The 7,263-nt window shown below is 47.4% G+C and overlaps 2 non-coding genes across 2 annotated transcripts; both read left to right on the top strand.

Annotated features, from left to right (window-relative positions):
- Positions 1-299: 299 nt before the first annotated feature.
- Positions 300-371, top strand: trnam-cau (transfer RNA methionine (anticodon CAU)). Its single transcript has one exon. It is a non-coding gene; the product is annotated as a tRNA-Met (tRNA).
- Positions 372-4,681: 4,310 nt separating this feature from the next.
- trnad-guc (transfer RNA aspartic acid (anticodon GUC)) lies at positions 4,682-4,753 on the top strand. Its single transcript has one exon. It is a non-coding gene; the product is annotated as a tRNA-Asp (tRNA).
- The last annotated feature ends 2,510 nt before the right edge of the window (positions 4,754-7,263 follow it).

Genomic DNA, 7,263 nt, shown 5'->3' on the forward strand with positions numbered 1-7,263 from the left:
AAAAGAAAACCATAGCACAGAAACAGGCCTTTTGGCCCTTCTTGGCTGTGCCGAACCATTTTCGTGTACAATGATTGCTTTTATATTTATATTTATTGTGTTTTATACTGTAACAATCATTTGGTTCTTCTTTACATTCGTGTACCGAAGAACGGCAATAGACAACCTTCAATTTTGAACCTGAATTGAAGCGAGTAAATGGAATAAAGAGGATTTGACAGACGAACACACGCACACACACGCAATTACAGAAAAACAGAGTAAGAGAGAAAGAAACAGGGAAACGTTGATTTTTCAACAGCAGAGTGGCGCAGCGGAAGCGTGCTGGGCCCATAACCCAGAGGTCGATGGATCGAAACCATCCTCTGCTATGTCTGTCACTGGCGTGTCAGTTTTTTATGTATTATTTTGATTCAAATCCTTTTGATGCTCTCAGTTTTTAATTTTGCTGAGTTTTTACTTGGGTAGTAAAATTCTCCCGTTGTGCAGTTTTATCTGCTGTATAGAACGTAGAAAACCTACAGCACAATACAGGCCCTACGGCCCATAATCTGTGCCGAAATGTACTTACTTTAGAAATTACCCAGGGTTACCGATAGCCCTATATTTTTCTAAGCTCCATGTACCCTCTGTAAAGTCATGTTCTTCTATAATAAATTATATAAAAGATGCTGGAAACACGCAGCATATTGGGCCGCAGCCACGGAAAGTGGAACGAATTTAAACATTCAGATGGATGCCCGCTCATCAGAACTGAGAAAGAGAGAAAAAATACAAGCAATAAACACTTCAAGCAACACACATAAAAGTTGCTGGTGAACGCAGCAGGCCAAGCAGCATCTCTAGGAAGAGGTACAGTCGACGTTGCGAGCCGAGACACTTCATATTAATTAAGAGAGAGAGAGAGATAGTATTTTATTAAGAATTACACTGTACCGCTGCACATTTCGCGACTTACAGTGGTATGAAGCTTGATTTTGATTCTAAAACCAAGTGAGTGACTGCGATGGTTAGACTCAGGTAATTAATTATTCCGTGTCAGGTATTCTGAACAACAGAACGGTGGGACCTGTGCCGCGAGGCGCTATGGGAATGGGAAAAGAAAAAACGGAACAGCCGAGCTATACATGTCAAGCAGAGATGAGCAGTTCTGGCACAAGGAGCAGAGGAAGCTCTCCTCCCTCCCCGATTCCCTCCGGAAGGTCGGGATCAGCAACGCAAGGTCTACATTGATGCCGAACGCTGCTTACACCGAAGCACAATCAAGCCTGAATCGGAACGTTTCATCCAGCCAGTCCTTGAATCCAGGAGTGACGAAACCGCAAAAGCAATGTTAGCAACACACATCAAAGTTGCTGGTGAACGCAGGAGGCCAGGCAGCATCTGCAGGAAGAGGTGCAGTCGACGTTTCAGGTCGAGACCCTTCGTCAGGACTAACTGAAGGAAGAGTGAGTAAGGGATTTGAAAGTTGAAGGGGGAGGGGGAGATCCAAAATGATAGGAGAAGACAGGAGGGGGAGGGATACAGCCAAGAGCTGGACAGGTGATAGGCAAAAGGGAATACGAGATGATCATGGAACAGGAGGTCCTGGAAGAAAGACAAGGGGGGGGGGGACCCAGACGATGGGCAAGAGGTATATTCAGAGGGACAGAGGGAGAAAAAGGAGAGTGAGAGAAAGAATGTGTGCATAAAATTAAGTAACAGATGGGGTACGAGGGGGAGGTGGGGCCTTAGCAGAAGTTAGAGAAGTCGATGTTCATGCCATCAGGTTGGAGGCTACCCAGACGGAATATAAGGTGTTGTTCCTCCAACCTGAGTGTGGCTTCATCTTTACAGTAGAGGAGGCCGTGGATAGACATGTCAGAATGGGAATGGGATGTGGAATTAAAATGTGTGGCCACTGGGAGATCCTGCTTTCTCTGGCGGACAGAGCGTAGATGTTCAGCAAAGCGGTCTCCCAGTCAGCGTCGGGTCTCGCCAATATATAAAAGGCCACATCGGGAGCACCGGATGCAGTATATCACCCCAGTCGACTCACAGGTGAAGTGTTGCCTCACCTGGAAGGACTGTTTGGGGCCCTGAATGGTGGTAAGGGAGGAAGTGTAAGGGCATGTGTAGCACTTGTTCCGCTTACACGGATAAGTGCCAGGAGGGAGATCAGTGGGGAGGGATGGGGGGGACGAATGGACAAGGGAGTTGCGTAGGGAGCGATCCCTGTGGAATGCAGAGAGAGGGGGGGAGGGAAAGATGTGCTTAATGGTGGGATCCCGTTGGAGGTGGCGGAAGTTACGGAGAATAATATGTTGGACCTGGTGTCTGGTGGGGTGGTAGGTGAGGACCAGGGGAACCCTATTCCTAGTGGGGTGGCGGGAGGATGGAGTGAGAGCAGATGTACGTGAAATAGGGGAGATGCGTTTAAGAGCAGAGTTGATTGTGGAGGAAGGGAAACCCCTTTCTTTAAAAAAGGAAGACATCTCCCTCGTCCTAGAATGAAAAGCTTCATCCTGAGAGCAGATGCGGCGGAGAGGGAGGAATTGCGAGAAGGGGATGGCGTTTTTGCAAGAGACAGGGTGAGAAGAGGAATAGTCCAGATAGCTGTGAGAGTCAGTAGACTTATAGTAGACATCAGTGGATAAGCTGTCTCCAGAGACAGAGACAGAAAGATCTAGAAAGGGGAGGGAGGTGTCGGAAATGGACCAGGTAAACTTGAGGGCAGGGTGAAAGTTGGAGGCGAAGTTAATAAGGTCAACGAGTTCTGCATGCGTGCAGGAAGCAGCGCTAATGCAGTCGTCGATGTAGCGAAGGAAAAGTGGGGGACAGATACCAGAATAGGTACGGAACATAGATTGTTCCACAAACCCAACAAAAAGGCAGGCATAGCTAGGACCCATACGGGTGCCCACCATTAAGCACATCTTTCCCTCTCCCCCTCTCTCTGCATTCCACAGGGATCGCTCCCTACGCAACTCCCCTGTCCATTCGTCCCCCCCATCCCTCCCCACTGATCTCCCTCCTGGCACTTATCCGTGTAAGCGGAACAAGTGCTACACATGCCCTTACACTTCCTCCCTTACCACCATTCAGGGCCCCAAACAGTCCTTCCAGGTGAGGCAACACTTCACCTGTGAGTCGACTGGGGTGATATACTGCGTCCGGTGCTCCCGATGTGGCCTTTTATATATTGGCGAGACCCGACGCTGACTGGGAGACCGCTTTGCTGAACATCTACGCTCTGTCCGCCAGAGAAAGCAGGATCTCCCAGTGGCCACACATTTTAATTCCACATCCCATTCCCATTCTGACATGTCTATCCACGGCTTCCTCTACTGTAAAGATGAATCCACACTCAGGTTGGAGGAACAACACCTTATATTCCGTCTGGGTAGCCTCCAACCTGATGGCATGAACATCGACTTCTCTAACTTCCGCTAAGGCCCCACCTCCCCCTTGTACTCCATCTGTTACTTAATTTTATGCACACATTCTTTCTCTCACTCTCCTTTTTCTCCCTCTGTCCCTCTGAATATACCTCTTGCCCATCGTCTGGGTCCCCCCCCCCTTGTCTTTCTTCCCGGACCTCCTGTCCCATGATCCTCTCGTATCCCCTTCTGCCTATCACCTGTCCAGCTCTCGGCTCTATCCCTCCCCCTCCTGTCTTCTCCTATCATTTTGGATCTCCCCCTCCCCCTCCAACTTTCAAATCCCTTACTCACTCTTCCTTCAGTTAGTCCTGACGAAGGGTCTCGGCCTGAACCGTCGACTGCACCTCTTCCTACAGATGCTGCCTGGCCCGCTGCGTTCACCAGCAACTTTGATGTGTGTTGCTTGAATTTCCAGCATCTGCAGAATTCCTGTTGTAAAGCAATGTTAGCGTTCATTTCTCGAGGATCTAGAACATAAAACCACAGTTGTAATACTGAGAATTTGTAAGACATTGGTCACACCACACTTGGGAGTATTGAGAGCAATACTGGGCCCCTGATCTGAGAAATGATGTGTTGGCATTAGAGAGGGTCCAGAGAAGGTTTACGAGATTGACCCCGGGAATGCCACTGGTTAACATATACGAATGGCTTTAGCAACACACATCGCCTGAACCTCTTCCTAGAAATGCTGCCTGGCCTGCTGCGTTCACCAGCAACTACTGGCTGTCTGGAGTTCAGAAGAATGAGGGTGAGAGGTGGGAGAGATATCATTGACACCTGTCGAATATTGAAAGGGTGAACGTGGAGAGGATGCTTCCTATATTGGATGAGTCAAGGGCCAGAGGGCACAGTCTAAGAATACAAAGGCGTTCCCTTAGAACAGAGATGAGGAGGAATTTTTAGCCAAAGGGTGGTGCATCTATGGAATTCATTGCGACACATCGCTGCGGAGGCCATCTAAAGCGGAAGTCGGGGTGTCAAAGGTTACGGTAATGGGATTGAGAGGGATAGTAAATCAGTCACGATGGAATGGCGGAGCAAATAAGATGGGCCGAAGCGGCTAATTCTGCTCCTCTGTGTTATGCCTTTATGATCTTAAGGAAAGTAATCCTGAGATCCCTAGAGAGGCTCACAGTCAAAAAACAAACAACGCTGTAGTCCAATCACTAACAAAAGAAAATCTGCGGATGTCGCAATACTGCGACCTGCCTCCTGTACTCTGTTATAGGAATGACAGAGTCTCTTCCGACAGCAGTTCCTCGTTAGTATAGTGGTTAGTATCCCCGCCTGTCACGCGGGAGACCGGGGTTCAATTCCCCGACGGGGAGATGTATTCTTTTAAATTTCTACATTAATACAAATCTAAGTCGTTTTTGTTTCAATGCTAAAACAAAACGATTAAAGCGCTATTTTAGTTTTGTGCTGAAGTAATCTGTCCGTTTAAGGTTGCGAATGTAGTAGTAAGTTTCTAGTAAGTTCTCTTTTCTGTTAGTACATAGCTAGTGCGCTGTGAATGGGTCCTGAGTGATATGTTCCTCGTGTGTGAAATGTGAGAACATTTGGGAGACCTCTAGTCTCCCTGATAACTACATCTGCACGAAATACACCAAGCTGCAGCTCCTTAGAGATTGTGTTAACGAACTGGGCTGCAGTTGGATGACCTTCAGCTCATACTGGGAAATGAGGAGGTGATAGATCGAAGCTACAGGGAAGGAGTCACCCCTAAAATGCAGGAGGCGGTACCTGGGTAACTGTCAAGAGAGGGAACGGAACTAGGCAGGCAGTGAAGAGAGGGACGCCGCAGCGACATGATTTCTCGCAGTGAGCATGTCTCTGTAGCTCAGAAGGGGAGGGGTGGGGTTAGTAGAGGAGTGCAGTAGTGTTAAGGAATTTCACAGACACCAGATTCTGTGGACCTGAAAGAGACACCTGGATGGTTTGCTTCCTCCCAGATGCCGAGGTCAGGGTCTGATCTGGTCCACAGCATTCGAAATTGGGAGGGTGAATAGCCGGAGGTCGTGGTACATATCGGTACCAACGATATGGGGAGGAGATCCTAAAGAGAAGATATGGGGAGTTAGGTAGAAGGCTGAAAAGCAGGACCTTCGGGGTAGTAATCGCTCGTCTGCTGTCTGTGCCATGCGTGAGTGAGAGTAAGAAATAGCATGATTTGGAAGATGAATGCGTGGGTGAAGAATTAATGCAGGGGCCAAGGAGATTTCTGGATCATTGGAATTCCTTCTGAGGAAGGTATGACCTGTACAAAAGGGGCGAGTTACACATGAACCCCGAGGGGTTGGGAATCAATACCCATACAGTCAGATTTGCTCGAGCTGTTGGGTGGAGTTTAAACTAATTTGGCAGGGAGATGGGAACCGATGGGATAGGGCAGCGGATGGGCCATTTGATATCCAACTGGGTGCAGATGATAGGGCAAATAGACAATAGACAATAGACAATAGGTGCAGGAGTAGGCCATTCGGCCCTTCGAGCCAGCACTGCCATTCACTGTGATTTTGGCTGATCATCCACAATCAGTACCCCATTCTTGCCTTCTCCCCATATCCCTTGACTCCGTTATCATTAAGAGCACTATCTAACTCTTTCTTGAAAGCATCCAGAGAATTGGCCTCTATTGCCTTCTGAGGCAGAGCATTCCACAGATCCACAATTCTCTGGCTGAAAATGTTTTTCCTCAACTCCATTCTAAATGGCCTACCCCTTATTCTCAAATTGTGGCCTCTGGTTCTGGACTCCCCCAACATCAGTAACATGTTTCCTGCCTCTAGCGTGTCCAATCCCTTAATAATCTTATATGTTTCAATCAGATCCCCTCTCATCCTTCTAAATTCCAGTGTATACAAGCCTAGTCGATCCAATCTTTCAACATATGACAGTCCCGCCATCCCGGGAATTAACCTCTTAAACCTCCACTGCACTCCCTCAATAGCAAGAATGTCCTTCCTCAAATTTAGAGACTAAAACTGTACACAAAACTCCAGGTGTGGTCTCACCAGGGCCCTGTACAACTGCAGAAGGACCTCTTTGCTCCTACACTCAATTCCCCTTGTTGCCATTAGCTTTCTTCACTGCCTGTTGTACCTGCATGCTTACTTTCAGTGACTGATGAACAAGGACACCAAGATCTCGTTGTACTTCCCCTTTTCCTAACTGACACCATTTGAAAAGTAATCTGCCTTCCTGTTCTTGCCACCAAAGTGGATAACCTCACATTTATCCACATTAAACTGCATATGCCCACTCACCCAACCTGTCCAAGTCATCCTGCATTATCTCAACATCATCCATACATTTCATACTGCCACCCAGCTTTGTGTCATCTACAAATTTGCTAATGTTACTTTTAATCCCTTCATTTAAATCATTAATGTATATTGTAAATAGCTGCGGTCCCAGCACCGAGCTTTTCTGAAAGGGACCCGTTAATCCCTACTCTTTGTTTCCTGTCTGCCAACCAATTTATGATTCATGTCAGTACCCTACCCCCAATACCATGTGCTCTAATTTTGCCCACTAATCTCCTGTGTGGGACCTTATCAACGGCTTTTCGAATGTCCAGGTACACTGCATCCACTGGCTCTCCCTTGTCCATTTTCATAATTACACCTTCAAAAAATTCCAAAATATTAGTCAAGCATGAGTTCCCCTTCATAAATCCATGCTGACTTGGGCCGATCCTGTTACTGCTATCCAAATGTGCCGCTATTTCATCCTTTATAATTGACTCCAGCATCTTCCCCACCACTGATGTCAGGCTACCGTAACGTCTATAATTGCCTGTTTTCTCTCTCCCTCCTTTCTTAAAAAGTGGGATAAC

This window comes from Mobula hypostoma, chromosome 28 (genome assembly GCF_963921235.1).
Source record: "Mobula hypostoma chromosome 28, sMobHyp1.1, whole genome shotgun sequence".
NCBI classification, from domain to species: domain Eukaryota; kingdom Metazoa; phylum Chordata; class Chondrichthyes; order Myliobatiformes; family Myliobatidae; genus Mobula; species Mobula hypostoma.